Source organism: Triturus cristatus, chromosome 5_1 (assembly GCF_964204655.1).
Source record: "Triturus cristatus chromosome 5_1, aTriCri1.1, whole genome shotgun sequence".
Lineage (NCBI taxonomy): Eukaryota > Metazoa > Chordata > Amphibia > Caudata > Salamandridae > Triturus > Triturus cristatus.
Window position 1 is genome coordinate 446,708,583 of NC_140587.1, and position 19,965 is coordinate 446,728,547.

The 19,965-nt window shown below is 48.2% G+C and overlaps 1 protein-coding gene across 9 annotated transcripts in view; it reads right to left on the minus strand.

Annotated features, from left to right (window-relative positions):
- The window catches only part of LOC146831037 (RING finger protein 151-like), a 313,078-nt gene that overhangs the window by 156,860 nt on the left and 136,253 nt on the right, over positions 1–19,965 (minus strand). The gene's annotated exons all lie outside the window — the stretch shown is intronic.

Consider the following 19,965-nt stretch of genomic DNA (forward strand, 5'->3'; position numbering starts at 1 on the left):
CATTTACCCTAGCACAATGTTGTAGAAAGAATTTGAAGATGTCAGAAGACAGACAAAGTTAGGAGTGGAGTTCCGGATCCACGTTGAAGAGCACAGAAAGAAAAGAACTGACATCAGTGCGCAGGGGTCGTGGTGCTTATAGGAGGACCCACTCTGGCACTTCCAGGGACAGTGTTGAGTCACTGCAAAGAGACACGGGGTACCTATTATCATTCAGGAGCATTGCTGGAATATTTCTCTTGATCCAATCTAGCACCTGGGATCATTCTGAAAGGTGTGGAATCTGAGGTTAGAAGTATCCATCAGAATGTGGATAGCTGCTATTCAGATATATGCCTTCCCTCGAATCTTAAGTAAAGTGTGATGAAATCCAGGAGCCACCTGTGTTGGGCACATCAGTGCACAAGCAAAAGACTAGCCCCCTGAAACAAAAACTATATTTGGTAATTAAAAAAACGCTTTAAAAGGTTAAACAAAAAGGTCTGCAAAAAAAGCCTGCATGAGAAAGTGCACATTCAGCTACTCTGAAAAAAAAAAAATAAGATTACACAAAGAAAAATACAATCTCAATAAAAAGCATTGACAAATGGAAAAGGATTTTGTGTTAATAGGACAGTATGTAGGCAGAGAGTAATCAGGGGAGGAAAGGACAGGCATAGAAGTAGGGTGCAAGAGGAGCTGGGAAATCAAGTCAAGTAAAAATAAACTTTATTCCAACTCACAACCTGAATCATAAAAGCTACAAAATACATCCATTATAAAAATTTTAAAAACCAATATAAAAGTTAAAAAAGGATTAAAAACCGCTTATCCTACAAATCCTTAGAGTGTTTGGGGAAACTACTGGTCTACATACTAACCCCGCTAAATCCATACTCTTTCCAGTATGCAGCAACCAGGGACGGGGCACTTGGGCGACACAGCTGTCACACGCGACAGAGGGTTTCAAGTATTTGGGAATCTTCATATCGCCATGCCCTTAGATTTCATGGGCCAACAATATCAGCCCTCTGTTAGCAAGTCTCACTAATGAAACCACAATATGGTCCTCCCTCCCACTATCAATATATGGCCGGTCAGCCATGTCCAAGATTGTTTCTTTACTCAGAATTCTCTATAGATTGCAAAACTTCCCTTACAAGATTCCACGATCCTGGTCTGCACAAGTGAATGCTATACCTAATACATTTCTCTGGAATGGGGATGCAATCAGAGTGGTGCTACACACTTGCACACAGTCTACGTACTGTGGGGGAATTGCATCGGCTGACGTCTATGCCTATTAAGTAGCCTCTCATGTCTTGATAATTAACTAATGTTAGTACAACTTGCCAACTGACCCGGCATTCGCTCTTGAACATGCTGCAATGGAGAAGACCCCTCTTCTCCAGCTCCTCTATAGCTCGAATACCCTGGAGTCGTTGCCCTCGGCAAGTAAAGTGGTGCTCCAGCTTTGGCAGTATACAGTCCGACAAATGGGATGGGGTGGGACGCTAACCCAAATGACCCCCCTGTGGTAGGGTACATATCTCCGTCCTGTGGCGGCCCTACAGGGTTTCTGTGGGTGGGACCTGGTGGGGATCTCGACGATAGGAGATGTAATGCGGGGTACTACATTAAAATCATTCCAGCAACTTCAAGTAGACTTTCAATTACACAAGACAGAGTTCTATAAATACCTTCAACTCCGTCATGCTTTGACCCCCCTGATCCAGGCCCTAGAGTCCCTACCGGAATTCCACCCTCTTGAGGGGTGCCTCTTAATGAGGGATCTGAACCTGCATAAAATCAGACAAACCTACCAAACATTGACAACTCACACCCAGACCACCCTAGACAAGACCAGACGTGCATGGCAGGAGGACATTCCCGACCTGACGGACGACTGGGCAGAGGCCATTGCCAGCCCTCGGGGTGCGGCAGTTTCTACACGGTATCGTCTTATACAATTCAAATATCTACACCACGCATATTATACCAGACTCTGGACAATGGGCGCTATCCAATCCCCTGCATGCCTGCGATGTGAAATTGAATAAGGGATGTTTTTCCACACAGTCTGGGGCTGGCCCGTGTTGCAACCCTTCTGGCGCAGGGTATCCTCTTGTCTCAGTAATGTATTATCATGGGAACTCCCACATGATCCATGATCCCTCTGAGGCGGAAGCCGGAGGTTTGCTCTGTGTATATTGGATGATTTAAAACGACTGATTGCTAGACTCGTTTTTAACCTCTGTAATTATTTTAACCAGGCTCTGTTTTATTTAAGGCGCCCCCCCCCCACCCAGGCGAGACTAATTCGCAGAGGCTCCGGTTCATTTCCTCCCTCAGCGACGCTGCTCACGCGCTGGGGAGCTACTAGCTTGACTTTGGGCGCCATCTTGTGTTGGGAAGGCTGCCCGGTTTGCTCGGCGCCCCTCCCACCCTCCCAAGGTACTTAATTGGCCCGTCCTCGCTCAGCCAGTAATTGACAATGTTTTCCCTCTGAGGCGGAAGCCGGAGGTTTGCTCTGTGTATATTGGATGATTTAAAACGACTGATTGCTAGACTCGTTTTTAACCTCTGTAATTATTTTAACCAGGCTCTGTTTTATATGCCCGCCCCCCCACCCAGGCGAGACTAATTCGCAGAGGCTCCGGTTCATTTCCTCCCTCAGCGACGCTGCTCACGCGCTGGGGAGCTACTAGCTTGACTTTGGGCGCCATCTTGTGTTGGGAAGGCTGCCCGGTTTGCTCGGCGCCCCTCCCACCCTCCTCCTGCCCGCCCCGCTATGTATATTAACAACAGAGCCGCCCGACCGCGCAGCGGGCGGGCGCAGCGGGCGCGCCAAAGGCGCGCCAAAGGCAAGCCCGTCTGCGCCCGTCCGCGCCTGGCCCGGGCCCAGGGCCACCCCCCTTGGTCTGTTCCATCCTACCCCCCGTATCAGTTACTCAGCCGCTCAGCTACAGGCTTTTCGCCCCCCGACCAGTCATTTATGCTGCATATTCCATCCTAATGCCCTACCTACAGAGCATGCAGCATACTGCCCTGGCTGTCACGCCATTTTACCGTTCATTCGTAAATCTTTTCAGACTGGTAAGCACCATCCGACGAAATCCTACACCATTGCACTCACAAACGTCCGTTCGCTTAGCAAACACAGCCAGGACATCCATGAACTGATACAGGACCATAAAATAGATATCCTGTTCATGACGGAAACTTGGATGGGCCAAGCATCCGATCCGGATCTTGTCATAGCCGTTCCTGCTGGGTTTGCCACTTATAGGCTGGACAGGCAAACCGAGAAAAAAGGTGGCGGTATTGCTATCATTGCCCGAGACACCTACATTGTAAGGCACACGCCAATTCTTCAGACTTCTTGCGAAGCCTTAGAATTCGCAATAAAACTGACCCCTTCCTATACCTTCAAAGGGATCCTCCTTTATCGACCACCGGGACCCAGGTGTGACTTCCTGGGGGCTCATAGATCCTTCCTGGAAACATCCGCGCTGGAGAACTCCTTCACCATTCTAGGTGATTTTAATTTCCTTTTTGATGTGCCCAACAATCCTGACACAGCCACGTTTTTAGCTGACATATCCACTTTTGGTCTATCCCCTTTGGTCCATTCCCCTACGCATGAAGGAGGGCACACATTAGACGGCATTTTTTCTAATGCCTCGGGCCTCAAACTTACAGAAATACTCCCTCTAACTTGGTCGGATCACCATCTCATTCTGGCGTCACTTCCAGTGGGTGACCCCCAGGTCGACAAGCCCCACCCTAGCGCCTGTCCTCCCTACCTGGCATGGGATGACTTAGATGTACACAGGCTGGAAACCTTGCTTAATGATACCAGCCCCACGTTATCTTCGGACCCTAATAACTCTACGTCCCAATTTTATAACTGGGTGAGCTCAGCAGCTAAAGATCTGGTCCCACTTAAACAACGGTCACGCAATAGATCTACCCCCTCGGCCCCGTGGTACTCAGAGGAACTGCGTACCCAAAAACAACAGTGCAGAAATAGAGAGAGACACTGGCGGAAGGACTACACACCCGAAGCCAAACTCTTATATAAAGAGTCAGTAGCAAAATACAAACATCTAATCTTGGACGCAAAAAAAAAGTTCTATTGCAATAAAATTGAAACAGCACAAAACTCCAATAAATGTTTATACGAGACCACCAAACAATTGGCGGGTCTCTCCATGGATCTCACACCTCCCCCGTCTCAAACCCTTTGCGACGCTTTATCTAGGTTCTTCTTCAGTAAAGTGGATGACATTTACAGGGTCTTCGCCAATAACGTCACTCTCTTCCACAGCCCATCTATTCAACCTGAAGGACCTATTCTCTCGCAGTTCAGTGAGGTCACGTGTCCGCAGGTGCTAACAACGATATCCACCATTAAATCGGGATCGGCCCTCGATCCTTGTCCCTTGAAAGTCTTGAGACCTATTATGAATACAGTCCTACCCTCCATAACCAATATCTGCAACTCCATGTTTAGCACCGGCATTTATCCCGAGACACTGAAGAAAACCCTTATAAAACCGCTGCTCAAAAAATCTACCCTTAATAAAGATGAACTCAAAAGCTACCGCCCCATCGCCAGTCTCCCACTATTAGCAAAAATTGTGGAAAAAATTATGAATGCCCAACTCTCCTCCTTCATCGAGGATAATAAATGCCTAGATGAATCACAGTTTGGCTTCCGTCGCTTCCACGGAACCGAGACGGCCTTGGTGAAAGCGGCGGACGACATCAGATTTATCCGGGATGCGGGAGGCACCGCCGTCTTGATATTACTAGACCTGTCGGCGGCCTTCGACACGGTCGACCATACCACCTTGGTCGACCGTGTCGAGAGCATAGGCATCCAAGGTAACGCCAAAAATCTTCTTGCCTCCTTCCTGGCCAACAGGACCCAGGTCGTCACTGTGGGACCTTTTGAATCCTCCCCTCTGTCACTACCGTGTGGAGTTCCCCAAGGCTCATCCCTTAGTCCGACACTATTTAACATCTATGTGTCGGACCATGCCAATGTCATCAGGGCACAAGGGATGAGCCTTACCTCATACGCTGATGACACTCAACTGGTCCTAGCCGTCAAAAATGACGGCCTTCAGAAAGCCAACATGTTCAACCAGGGCATGTCAGCCATCGGGAACTGGATGTCGCACAATTGTCTGAAGCTAAACTCCGACAAATCGGAGGTTGTAATCTTCGGCAATCTCTCTCCGGAGTGGTCCTCCCGTTGGTGGCCGTCATCTATGGGCCAGCCCCCAGTTCCGGTTGATAAAGTGAGGAACCTGGGAGTTATGTTTGACAACCGTCTGAACTTCCTACCACACGCCAATCAGATATCCTCTTCAGCCTTTTATAAACTTAGGCTCATCAAAAAAATTCTGCCCTTCTTACCTGAAAACACGGCGAAAACGCTGGTAAGCTCCCTGGTGCTTTCCACCCTAGACTATTGTAACGCTTTGTTTCTAGGGGCCCAGGAGAGAGTGTTAACAAAAATGCAGTCCATACAGAACGCGGCCGCCAGGCTATTAGGGCGAATCCCCAAATTCCATCCGGTTCTACCTACCATGAAACAACTTCATTGGCTTCCGGTGAGGAAGAGGATCATGTTCAAAACCTTGTGTCTGGTGTACAAGGCTTTACACAACGCTGTCCCAGCGTTCTTCACTCAGAACCTTACCCCTTATTGTCCATCCAGAGCTCTGCGCTCTTCCAGCTCCCTGGATCTGGTGATCCCCCGAACCAAATCTGTCAACTGGGGTGACAGAAGATTTCTGGTGGCTGCCCCAAAATTGTGGAACACACTGCCTCACTTCATCAAGACCAGCACGTCCCTCTGGTCCTTCCGAAAAAACCTCAAAACCTGGCTTTTTAATCACTGATCTCCCAGTTCCCTTCTGGCTAAACATTGCAGTTACTTAGCGCCGAGATGCCCACGGGCCTTCGTTCGCGCTTTACAAATGTCAAAATAAATAAATAAATGATCTTTTGCATAGTACAGATGGGATAGGGGGCAATAAATATAAGCAGCATTTACTCTTATAAGCCCTCACTATCGCCAAACGCGATATTGCACAGTTACGGAAAGGGACTTCCCCCCCCCCCCCGACTCTGGGCAAGTGGAAGGCAGAGCTAGATAGATGTAGGGGGGCGGAAATTACAGTATTTTTGGCACGTGGCTGCCAACAAAAACACCAAAAAATCTGGGCCCGCTGGGCAATGTATCGTGGGATCGAGCTTCCCCCTCTGCCTTCTATGGACCCCTAACCGAAATCACTATATAGGTGCTTTCGTCAGGACCTATTTACTTCACATTATGCTTGTCTGTCAATCTTCGACCGTATCCTGGGTATGATTACTTGAGTCTGGAACTGTCTGCATATTGTTTTTGTTGGGCTTCCCTGCATGCTCGCAGGTTTTGCAAAAAGTTTGAAACAATGGTATTCCTGTTTACTTATGATTTCTTTCAGGTACTTGTAGGGCTCCAGCCCAAATTTCACCGGAATAACTAAATAAAATCTGTTTAAAAAAAAAAAAAACTGGATTCAAAAGCTAAAAAGGACTGTGGAGCATGTATACATTAATCAGTTACACAATCAGTTTCAAGTTACAGCTGCTTCCTGCTGTGGATGATGGTCAGCAAAAATCGAGACACTGCAGCACATATGTAGATATTTGGTAACGTTTGCAGAAACATAAAAGCTGGTTGGCATTGTACAAAACCCAGCTGCAATAACAATGGTTTCATGTATTTCTTCCTCAACCCAGAAAAGTGTTTACAGAAGAAACAGAGTGTATGGTGCTTTGCGAGGAAATTATCATCACAAGTGCATTTCCCCAGGTCAGATGACCAGTTATTGATGGTGGGAAAACTAACTAAGTGATGAAAAATATTCAAGAGAAACCGGGTCAGCACAAACCTATGTAGTACAGGTTGGCTAAATAAAATTGCATGTGGTAGCTAGTCAAAATCATCTGGTTCATCAAGACAGAGGGTTTCATAATTTCAGATGATAGTCTTGTGTCTTCTAGCAGTGATAGGCATTTCGTTTTGAGTACTTTTTTTTTTAACAGATACCAAGGTCTCAGGATGATCAAAGTACTCAGGATGACTAATATCTGCCAGGAAGTTGTGCACAAATTTGAGCCAGAGGATTTTGAGCGCCAACGTAGATCTAAGGCAATCAGCACTAATGGATCGATTAAGTGTAGTGTGTTCCGATGACTTGATTTTATGCCATAGTAACAGTGGCTGAATCCTAATCAAGTCTACTATAAAAGGGGCCCCAATTCCGTTTGACAGACATAGATTGAACTGCTTTTCAGAACAGCGAGAAGATTCGTAAAGAATACGTTTTCTTCCAATTGAAGGCTATCAATCTGACCATAACCCCAAAGTTCAGATCCATACATGGCAGTGAGTCTGCATTTAGCATTGTGGATGGTCATTAGTTCCCTTGGGTGTTTGATTCCTTGTTTACTGGCGAAATGCAGCAGGGCCCTTATAGTTTTAACAAAATCGAGTTGCCTTTTTCCAGTTTGACTAAAAACAATCCCCAGATAAGAAAATGAAGCTGTGGACATCAGGAGGCCCAGTTCCTGATTTTCATTGCAAAAGTTTTGCTAATGTGAATTTTTAGGCCGTGGTTCTGCATAAAGTTAGCAAATTTGTCGACTAGGCGCTGGAGACCAAGAGGGGTACGGGCCATTAAAACAGCATCATCGGCATAAATAAAGTGCCGGGATTGGACGATGACTCACTTGGGGGAAATCTACATGCTTGCCAAAGTGGTGCCTAAGCTGTTGAGATAGAGATTGAACAAGAAGGGGGCATGTAGGCAGCCTTGTCGTACCCCTCCTTTTATTTTAAATGGCTGAGTACAATTGCCGTTAAGGCTGCGAAATACTCTACCCCGACCTAGAGCGTACAAATCTCTAAGGAAATTTACAATGGTGCAGTCAACTTCCATGCTAGCCATAATAAACCATAATTTCTCGAGAACCACAAAGTCAAAAGTAGAAGTTAAATCTACGAATACTAAAAACAGGTTTCCTTCCTTGATGTGCATGTATTTGCCAATAAGAATGCTCAGGTTAATGGCCTGTTCGGTGGTCCCCAACTCAGACCTGAAGCCATACTGCAGGTCAGAGAGAATATTATTAGACTCTGCCCAGTCCTGCAGTTGGGTTAAAAGAATGCGCCCAGCCACCTTCACTAAAGAGTCTAAAAGGGAGATTGGCCTGTATTGTGCTGGGCTATTACGGTCACCTTTCTTAAATATAGGGACAATAAGAGACTCGGGCCAGGTTTGCAAAAAACCTTTGTGCCGGCAGGCTCTGAAGAGCAAGGTATGGATGGGGCCCCAGAAATCTGTGTTGGACTTAAACAGGTCAATGGGGATGCCATCAGGGTCCGGGGCTTTACCACCCTTGCTTGTCTTCAGTGCCACGACTACTTCGTCCAAGGTAAATCCCGGATAGTTCCTTATGTTTGGTGATAAAGTAGTAGCAGGCACACTAGAGGAGGAAGCAATGGGCAAGCAAAAAATTCACAGTGTCATTCTCAGTAGAATATAAGTTTGCAAAATGGGATAGCCAATCGGCCTCAGTGATGGCTACCTCAGCTAGAGGGCAGTCTGCGGAGTCATAAGAAGGAGAATTGGGAAATAACACAATAGAGGGAGAAATTATACAGAAGCTTGAAGGGAGTAGTCAGTGACCAGGGATAAGGCAGTACACTCTTGGTTAGATTAGAGGCAGCTTCAAAAGGTGAGGAAAAGGTAGTGTACGTGGGGAGCAGCATATTATTTTAAAAGGGGAAGAATTGTGCAGGGTCGGACTGGGGACCTGTGGCCCAAGTTCATATTTCTTCAAGGCAAATTCAGGAGGATCATTGTATTATGTGAAATCTTATGAACACTGCATGATGGCAGGGTGTTTAACAAGAACAACAACTCCAAGTAGTTAAAAATGTAATCTATTGGTGTGCATTTGCAAGCTAATGTAGATACAGAAGAAGGACAAACAGGCAACGTGCCCAAGGGGAGAAGTGCCCATGGGAGACTCAATATGGATCATACATGCCAGCGAGCTTCCACAGGTCCCACAGAAGTATATGGCTGGTTCCAGTCAGAGAGTTAAAAGGGAACATACTAGCACGCTTCTGATGTTTCATACGCTTCAACAACATTATCTCTTTCATTTTCCTAACCATGAACAAGCCACAGCGGGGGTTGGAGTGGTAAGCATAAGCCTAGTTCCTCCTCCTGCTCATACTTCACTGATGCAGCTATTAAGTCCATGGCAGTGAAAATTTAGTTCACTTAGTCGGTCCATACTGGTACTTTGAGACAGGCTGACAGACACAAAATACTGCCAGTTACGATAACTGTGATTGACTGTCCTAGGGCTGATCCAAATGGGACTGGCATTGCCAACAAAGCAGTGGCTGAAGGGAGGTGATCTACCATCACACTTTCTGTGGTTGCTATTTTGTGGAACGATTCAAAATATAAACTCCATCCGAGTTGTGGCTGAGGGGTGCTCAACCAAAGCCCCTATATGTATTATTTTATGTATTTTTCTTTATTAGGTCTAGCCGAGAGGCAGCGCGCATGCGCTGCTCGCTCTGTGAGGCATGCTGTAGTAGGGTATGCACTAGCAGCCCCGCCCCCTCTCTGCCCATATTTGTCATTGGTTTTGTGTCACTGTTCTGCTTGAATGGTGGTTTCTGATTCGTAAATAGACTTGTTAGTCCCGCCTTTGTACCGTCTTGTCTGCATTTGTTACCTTCCATAACGACTGGACCTTTTGCTTGACTTGTTACACGGTCTGCATTATAAGTCGATGAGCACTATTTTGTTTAGTAACACTGATGGGGGAAATGGCGGCTGCTTTTTGTATTTGCAGCGCGCCCACACAGGACAATGGCGGGCTTTTTTCTTATAGAGCGCTATGCTGCTCTAACTTGCATGCTAAGTGGGGCCCTCGCTTTAGGGACACCGCGCTCAGTTTTAACTTTTCTTTTTACTTGCATGCTGAGCACTTCACCCGCTTTAGGGACACCGCGCTTAGTTTCAGATTTGTTTTTTACTTTGATGTTGAGCACGGCGCCCGCTTCAGAGACACCACGCTCCTTTACTTTTTTTTTTACTTTAATACTGAGCGCAGCACCCGCTTCAGGGACACTGCGCTCGGTTTCATTTAAAAAAAAAACTAATATTGAGTGCAGCGTCCGATTCAAGGACACCTTGCTCTGTTTTTCTTTTTTTAAACTTTAATAGTGAGCACGGCGTTCGCTTCACGGACACCGCACTCTGCAATACAATAGGTATCGCTTTTGCAAAAGTTTGAACTATTGGTTTTGTAAATGACAATGCCTTTTAACATTATTAAAGCATTACCATTTACAATACCAATAGATCAAAATCTCACAATTGCGAGATCGATTGCATTGTAAATGCTTCTTTATACCTAAGTCGGGCAAAAACTGAAGCTGTACACAGGCAAGATCTAAAACTACAAAGTACCAACCGCAAAGCGGAATGGCTACAAAAGTGTAGTGTATAAATGAAAGTTGAAATGGAGAGGCGTTCTGCTGCAACACACACCACAGTCCTAGCATGCTAGAACTCCACAGGGAAGTTCAGCTACATTCACCACATGCCTTAACCTAGCTCATTAAAAATTCTAATATTTTTTTTCTGTAGTGCTTGGCAATTTGACTGCATATCTCTGCAAATAATACGGATTACTGTTACCCAACTTACTCACATTATCAATTTCACTCATAAGGGGTGACTTGTCTCTGCTGTGATTCCAACCTGTGATCTGTAAATCACACACAGATGTCGGCAACAAGTATCTAACTCACTTAATTATCCAAACACTAACCCGGACACAACGTGTCAAGCTCGAACCATAAGTTGGGGATATTTAATTAGTATTCTGGACAGGAACCTCCTGTCAATACTCTTAGGTTTCAAAAAATATTCAAGCTGAACTCAAAGTGCAAAAACATACAGAACACCTTAGTGCAAACCTCTGAGCAACAAGGTACTGGGATCCCAATAAAGATGATTCATCTAAAAGAATAAATATTTGTTTCAAGTGTCCTTATGCTGACAGAAGACATTACATTTCCAACATAATTAATGGCACTCAGGGCCCCGGTCGAAGGCTTGAACAATCATGCTACTTGTAGCAGGTCAGCAGTCCTGTTGATACGCAGACAGGTGCGCCGTATGTACTCACACATCACCCTCGGGCCTGGAGTGGCCCAAGGTTATAAAATAAAGGGGAGGAGACCGCTCAAGGTCTTTCCGCCCAAAGCTATACTTTGTGTGGGTGCAAGTTATTATTGCAAGTTCGTGGGTGGTCGAAGCGGAGTACGAGGCGGCCTACCTCTGCGAGATGGTACACAACACTGGCGACGAGGGCGGGGGCCGGACCACACATTCATCTGCGCCGCCGTTTTGGTCCTGCGGAGCAGCTGTGCAGACAGCATACCCCAGAGAGATCTGCCGCCCAGCACACCAGCGGGCTGACGGGAGGTAATCAGACATGCCTCCACGTGTCCTGTCACCACGGGCAGCAGTCGGGCTTCAGAGGAGGCTGGGACACCGCGTACAACAGCCAATCCACAGGATCAGACTGACTCCTTCAATCCCCAATGCGCTGCAACTTTAAATCAGCTGCAAGGTACTGGGCCCCACACGTTTTCACACTGAATGTGAATATTTAGACAGCAGAAAACAAGCAGTGGCTAATGCAGGCTGTTTTCATCACAGGAGCCAATACCAAATGCCACATCACTAGGATATAACTACCTGGCATCAAGGAGGAACAGTAGGATACAGACAAGAGGGCTCACACTGAAACAGGGGATAAACCAGCAATAAGTGCAACCACAGAAGTACACCATAGCCAAGTTAAATCTCACCCCCAGTCGGAAAAAAAAGGCAAAAGAAAACAAACTGTACACTACCCTCAAGATGGCAAGTGAACCTAATGTGGCTCAACCACCCGGTCAAATCATCACACAGCACACACTCACAGGGGTACTACCCCAGTTCAGCAAACTGGCTGACCCCATGATTGCCTCCCCTAGGGAGAAAACATGGATAGGGTGTTTGTACAACTACTTCATAGCCAAGCGCGTGACCGATGGCGCAGTAAAATGCCCCTTATTCCTACATTACGCAGGGGAAGAAATTTACCTCCTATTCAAGCACCTTCCAAAAACAGGCCTACCTACCAACTACGATGACGTAGAGAGGGCACTTAACGCTCACTTTGACCTGCAATTAAATTCAGACTTTGAGAGGTTCAAATTGTGCCAGGACAGCCAATGGAAGGGCGAATCAATCAACACGTTCTATGCCAGGCTACGAGAATTAGTGAGCACCTGCACAGCTGATGACCAGCTCAAGGAGATCCACGCTCAGTTGATTCAGGGATGTCACAACAAAACACTGTGTGGTCTAATTCTAAGACAACCGAACATAATCTTGGGCGACATCTTAACCCTCGCAAGGTCGTACGATCTGGCACTAGCACGGACGACTGATAAGAATGTGATCATCAAGATGGAACGAGCAGACGCCGTGAGGATGAAGGAGAGGGCAAATTTTCCAGCCCCAGGGAACTAGTGGGCTACTGTGGGCCGGAAGAACATCCAATCAATGCCTGCTCTGTACAAGGCTGAACATGCTTGCACTGCGGAATTCCTAATCACTTTGCTTCGGTCTGCCAAAAGAAACCCCAGGGCAAGAACCCCCGAGGCAATAAGCCACTGAGGACAACGGTACGCCAATTGTCACTTACGAACCTTACACACCCTAGTGACTCAAAGGCCACCCCTCAATCTACTTACTGGGTAGAAGACTCCTCGTCTGAAGAAGACAAAGAGGAAGGAACATTCCTCATCATTCACAAAAGCGCTGAAGAAGCGCCGCAGCACACATGAACGGTCTGCATAGCAGGGTCTGAAGTAAAAGCCATCATCGACACCGGAGCCTCCGTAAATGTCATTGGGGTACAGCAGTACAACCACCTTTGACCTAGGCCGCACCTGGTACTGTCCAACACCAATATATTTGCATATGGGAGTCAGTCACCTCTACCCCTACACGGACGAATGACGGTGCCCGTCCAGTCACCAGATCACGACAATACATGTAATCGATCAAGAAGCAGACATGCTAATCAGCAGCCACTCCATGGAGAACCTAGGCCTGGTGTTCTTCGCGAGGAGTGTAATGTCAATGTCAAAGACTTGCTCGATCAATGCCCAAATCTCTTCAAAGGGTTAGGATACCTCAAGCATCCCCTGGTGAAGCTGCACATTGACCCAACGATAGCGCCAACCACACTCTGGCACCTCCGTGTCCCATTCTACCTTTGACCACTGGTGGAACGCAAACTGCAAAAACTTGAAGAACAAGGAGTAATATAAAGGGTATCTGGACCAACCTCCTGGGTCTCTCCGATGGTAATTGCAGAGAAGCCAAAACAGCAAGGGAAAATACAGCTATGTATTGACATGCGGCTCCCAAACAGAGCTATCCGAAGGGAACGCCACATAACCCCGACCATGGATTAGATAGTGGTTGAAGTCAACGGCTCCTGGTAGTTCACCAAGCTTGTCCTGAATGCCGGGTATCAGTAACTGGTCCTGGCAGAAGAAAGTAGGTACATAACCACCTTCAGCACACATTTGGGGATGCGCTGCTATCAGCGCCTCAAACTTTGGCATTTCCTCAGCGGCCGAGGTATTTCAAAATGCCATACGCGAGACATTCAGGGCTACCGGGTGTCCTAAACGTTAGTAATGATATTCTCATACATTCTGACACAGCAGCCGAACACTACAAACACCTCTGAGTCACTCTGAAATGCCTACAGGACCATGGCGTCACGTTGCATGGAGAAAAGTGTCTGTTCTTTCAACCAACAACTGAATTCTTCGGATACATATTTAACCAAAATGGAATACAAGTTGACTCCGGTAAGGCCAAGGTGATAAAACAAGCACCACCAACCACAACCGTGTCTGAGGTACGAAGCTTCCTCGGGATGGCCACATATTTTTTTTAACAACTGTTTATTGGTTTTTTCTGTTACATTTATGGTTTACATTTCATGTTTACAATAGCATGATTACACAGCGTACAGACTATTACCAGCCATTAACAAATAGATGTGTCTCTGCTCCCTTAGGGAAAGACGTACTTACAGGTGTTTCCAACCAATCATTTAGCTTGTGGTTGTTGAGTACAATGTCTGATCGGCTTAGAGATGGTAGTCACATCGGTGTTGTATTATCTCATACTCAAACAATATGCTATGCATGTATCAATCACTAAGTAGTCTAGACCAATAAGAGTTCTGAACATTAACAAGGGTAACAACTGAGCGATGTAGATATTAGTATACATTCCTCTCACGTACATGAGAGTGCAGCCAGTGCACGCAGCCAATGTGTCGCTGACCTGCTGAAAGTAATCGCACAGTTACGGGCAAACCCAAAGCATATGGAGGAGGTCATCGTCTAATAGTTGGCACCTGGGGCATACCGCGTCCGTTCACTTATATATTGTGTTGGTTTTTGCTGGCATGAGGTATGCTCTCTGGATCATATAATGTTGTCTGAGTTTGAAGCACGCATTGCATGGAAAATAGGTAGAGCTGCGTACTATCTCAGTCCATTCCCTGTCTTCGAAAGTACGACCTCTGTCTGTTTCCCACCACTGCTTAAGCGATCTAAGGGACACCCCCGTGTGGGGGCGTAGTGAGTCAGTGTGCCATTTAGTGAGGTGCCTACCTCGTCCCATGACATGCAGGTACTGGATGGTCAGGTGTGTAGGCATTTCTGTGGACATATCCCCCCATTTGTCCCTGAGGGTCGCTAGGAGGGAGCGATGCAGGAGAAAGCCGCCAGTGGCAGGTCATTCGGTTCCGCAAGCGCTGCATACGGCAGTAGCGCATCATCTTGGTAAAGGTCACCCAATGTCTGAACCCCTGACTCCAGCCATGTAGATAGCTCTGCGGAAGACGCCACACCCTTCTCCCGCTGGGTGCCCCACAGCGACAGTGCCGGCGCATAAGTAGGCACAGTACGAATGATGTACAGGCTTCTGCAAAAGCATTTGCGTGCGACTTTTAGGAATAGCTGCCCAGGTGTTCTATGCTTAGCGCAAGTGTGGAACAAATGAAGGATGTATCCCAGCGACCGAGGTGGGTCAATGGCAGCAGTGTTGTTCAGTTGTAGTCCCGCTAACCATCTTGCCACCCATTCTTGCTATGAAGCCAGATAGTAGTGTGCCATGTTGGGGACTGCCAGTCCTCCTCTGTCCGACGGGAGGTAAAGTTTGGCTAGACCTACTCTGCATCGGGAGTTACTCCAAATTAACTCTCTTATCTGCCGCTCGAACTACCGGAATTAAGAGGGTGGGATGCAGTGGGGCAGGTTAGTGAAACAGTGTAGCTACCATTTTCAACACGGCTATCCAACCCATCATCGAAAGGGGAAGTGTACGCCAGAAGGTCATCTGCGATCTCAGCGCTGTGATCACCCAACCCAGGTTGCCCTCCAGGAGGTCCTTTTGGTGGTGATAGATTCTGACACCCAGGGAGTGAAAGGTGTCGGACTGCCACCTGATTCTGTCCCCGCTGTGGGCAGGTACTGGTTCCGGATGTCCATGTACGAAGGGGTAGAGACAAGACTTGCTCCAGTCCAGAAAAGCACGTTAACTCCGCTAATGTTTGGGATAGGCCTGATGGGATCAGGCACACGTCCCTGAGGTACACCAAAATGTTGTCTGCGTAAAGTGAGACCTTGTGTACCCCATCTCCCAGGGGAATCCCCCATTCCACCCTCGCCCCTGTAGTGCTGCGGCCAATTGCTCCACCGCCAGCGCGAAGAGGAGCGGGCACAGTGGGCAACCCTATCGGGTGCCCCAGCATATAAGTTAAGGCCCAGAGACATGCCGCCCATCTTTACTCGCATTGTTGGTTCTGTATATAGCAGCGGATCAGGCTGAGGAAACGGCCTATGATACCATATTTGGCTAGTATTGCGAAGAGATACCCCCACTCCAAGTCAAAGGCCTTCTCCAGGTCCAGCACCAGGCACCGCGAGTGCAGCCATTACTGCCATGCGCCTTAGGTTCAGTAAAGTGTTAAGGGATGGGACAAAGCCATTCTGGTCATGATGAACTAGCGCTGGCTCCAGTGGGGCCAGTCTTTCAGACAGTATTTTAGCTAGGATATTATAGTCCGTATTTAGTGAGGCCATTAGGCGGTACGAACCAGGGTCAACCGGATCTTTGTCGGGCTTGGGTAGGGAAACGAGGAGCGCTTCCCGGAGTGATGCAGGGAGTAGCCCGGCTTTAAGTGCCTCGACACATAGCGCATGTAAGCGCAGAGCGACCGTGGGTGCATAGATTTTGTAATATTCAAACGGGAGACCATCGGTGTCAGGGGTCTTGCCTGTGGCCAGTGATCTAACAGCCTCTCTTATTTCGTCTAGTGAGATGGGCACTTCTAGATTCACCAGTTGCGCTCAATCCAATTTGGGAAGCTTTATTTGAGAGAGGAAGGTGTCAAGTTGCCCGCACTCAGGTGCTGTTTTTGATGCGTACAGGGTTCGGTAATAGCTGGTCAGTTCTGCGTGTATTTAAGTTTGTGTATGCAGGAGGCAACCCTCTCCGCTTCCGAGTGTGTGGATGGGGTGCGCTACCTGCTCCTGCAGTATGAGCCACGCTATCTCCCACCGCTTCGCCTTGAGTTTCGGTGCGGTGGCTGGATGCATCACGAGTTCCGCCTCCATCTGCATCAGGTCATGTTCTATCTTCCCTATGGCTGCACTGAGATGTTTGCATATATTCCAGTTAATTCCCATGCATTTTGCCCTGACAGTCACCTTAAACGTCTCCCATTCAATCAGCTTACTTCCTGCCGTCCCCTCATTCAGTTCAAAGTATTTGGCCGTGGCAGTCCCCATTGCCTCTCAGAATGACACATTTGCCAGGGCAGAGTTTTAAAGGCGCCACAGGGGTATGGCCTGCTGCGGCTGCTCCCATTTCAGACATAAGCATTGTGGGTTGTGGCCAGAGTGCCTGCGGCCCAGATACTCTATATGGTCGACCTTGGGGTGTAATATTGGCGACCCTACAATGCGGTCGATGCGAACATGCAGTCCATGAGACGCTGAGTAGTGGGAATACACCCTTGCGTCTGGGTTCTGGGCATGCCACAGGTCCTCCAAGGACCAGTGATTCAGCCAATCCCCCAGTGCTCGAGCGTTGGACGTAGAGTGCGTGCTTACAGAGGGAGGAAAGAGCGGTCCAGTGCTGTGTCTATGATCGCGTTAAAGTCGCTTCCCAGAAGCACTGGGATTCAAATCCATTCCGCCAGTATGGGTGAAAGGGAGAAAGGACACCTGCTCCAAGTTAGGGGCATAAATCGTGCGCAGAACTAGCTACAAGCCATTGAGTCAAGCTTTTATAATTACATATCTCCCATTGGGGTCTATCTTTGCCTCCTTGGCGACAAAAGGGGTCCCCGCCCGTACCCAAATTAAAGTCCCTCTAGCATAGGACGAGTATCCCGTGGCGAACAGCTGACCGCACTAGCGGTGTTGCAGCCTGTTTATCTCCAGGGAGGTCAGGTGGGTCTACAGTAGGAGTGCTATATGGGTGGACCTGTGCTTTAGGTATGTGTATATTGAGTAGTGGCGGGCAGGGGTGTGCATGCCCCTCACGTTACACGTTAGTATGTTTGTGTGAGACATCGCAGCTGTCTTGCTTTATGTTGAACACGCCTCCGTATCACATGTAGGTGATGGCCCATTTTATGCTGTATGCATAGCACGGGTTGGAGGGATGTGATAGCGTAGCTCAGTGAGAAGTGAATAAGGAAAGCACCCAACTAGGTAAACCATGTAGAACACTAGGAGAGCAGCTATGTAGCAGTAATCCAGACAAACAGATATGCCAAAGTCTGGCAACAAACTCAATCCTTTGATCATGCCAGGGGATGTATGCACCATTCTCGGGATGGCCACATATTGTGGCTTTTTCATCCCGGACCTGGCCACCATTGCGGAGCCGCTGAGGGCTCTAACCTGGGCGGACGCCAAATGGAACTGGGGCCCCCATGAACAGGCAGCATTGCAACGTATCAAGATGCACTCGCATGCCTCAACAACACCACGCTGGTGTATTTCGACCCTGACAAGCACACTGAACTATTAGTGGACGCCAGCCCAGTGGACCTTGGAGCAGTGCTTGCACAGGAACAGGAGTCTGGGAATTGGGCAGGCCTAGCATTCCCCAGCAGAGCGCTCTCCCCCACTGAGGCGCGATACGCCCAGCGCGAGCAAGAAGTCCTAGCAATTAAGTGGGCGTGTCGGCATTTTCACCTTTACTTGAGTGGTCAATCATTCAAGGTGGTCACCGACTTTCAACTGCTAGTCCCGCTATTCTGGGGATCAGCCCCGCATCCACCTCCAAGAATCGAGCGGTGGGCCATCCAGCTGCAACAATACATGATGGAGGAGGTCTACTAACCTGGAGCAAAAAATCCAGCCGACTTCCTCTCCCGCCACCCAGTACCTTCGGAACTCCAAGCTGATGTTCATGAAGCTGAGGCGGCAGAAGCTTTTATCAATATAATCTAATGTGCTACTTGTCCACGAGCCCTGACCCTGGCTGACATCAGGGATGCAGCTGAAACAGACTCAGTCCTCACCAAGGTGCGGAACAAATTCCAAAGTGGGACATGGCAAAACTTTCTACAGGATGCTAATGACTGGGCGGGGCAAGATCGGGAGTGCCTCATGAAGATGTGGAAAGTAAGGAATGAGCTCAGCATGACTCAGGACGGGATCGTCTTGCGCATGTCCCGAATAGTCATCCCAACGGCCCTGCAGCATCACGTGACGCAAGTAGCTCACGGAGGACATCAAGGGTTGGTGAAGATGAAGTCTAGGATGAGGGAGAAGATATGATTCCCCGGGCAGGACGACCTGGCTGAAGAAGTTGTCCAGAGATGTCCCACGCATGTCAACTGACCGGTGCTCCGGAAACACCCACACCAATCATCACAGAATTGTGCAATACACCCTGGGATAAAATAGGCATAGACTTAAGGAGTTTCCCAGATGGGAAAGTCACGCTAGTCATGATGGACACCTACTCCAAATACCCCATTGTGGAAGTGATCAGCTTGACGGCGTTCACACAAGTGGCTCCCGTCTTGGAGAAGGCATACACAATGTTTAACTTCCCACCAAGATTAAAAGTGGCAATGGACTACCAATTCAAGGCGGGGAGTTCAGTGATTTCTTAAAGCATCACGGAATCAGTCATCACCACCTCACCCCCCATTGGCCCCAAGCCAACGGGGAAATCAAAAGATTGATGCGAACACTCAACAAAGCACTCTGGATTGCGGCGACAGAACAGACTGACCCAAAACACCACCTCCAGTCATTCCTGAGGGATTATCTGGTCACGCCCCACAGCACCACCCAACAGGCCCCCTGGACATTGATGTTTAACGGGCCTCGCCGGGAAAGCCGGAATGCGGGAACCAGCCATAAGAGAGGGGCAAAATCCTGTGACCTTAGGCCAGGGGACAAAGTGGTAATCAAAGACCGAAGACCCAGATGGAAGTTCAGGACACCGTACGGGCAAGGGGTGTGGACAGTGGTGAGGAGTGATGTAACCATGGTAACGGCCGTGAAGGGACAAAAAACCATGGCCCGGACCATCTCATGGTTCAAGGGCCGTCAAGACCCACCCCTGGAGGGTGGGAGAGCGGATGAAGAGGACTGGCCCACTATGGAAGAAACCTCAGGAGCTGACATGGGGCCAACCGACCAGCAGCCAACGACAACAGAAGAAAATCTGCCACGTAATGCACCACCCAGGGCAGCGCATCAGGGGC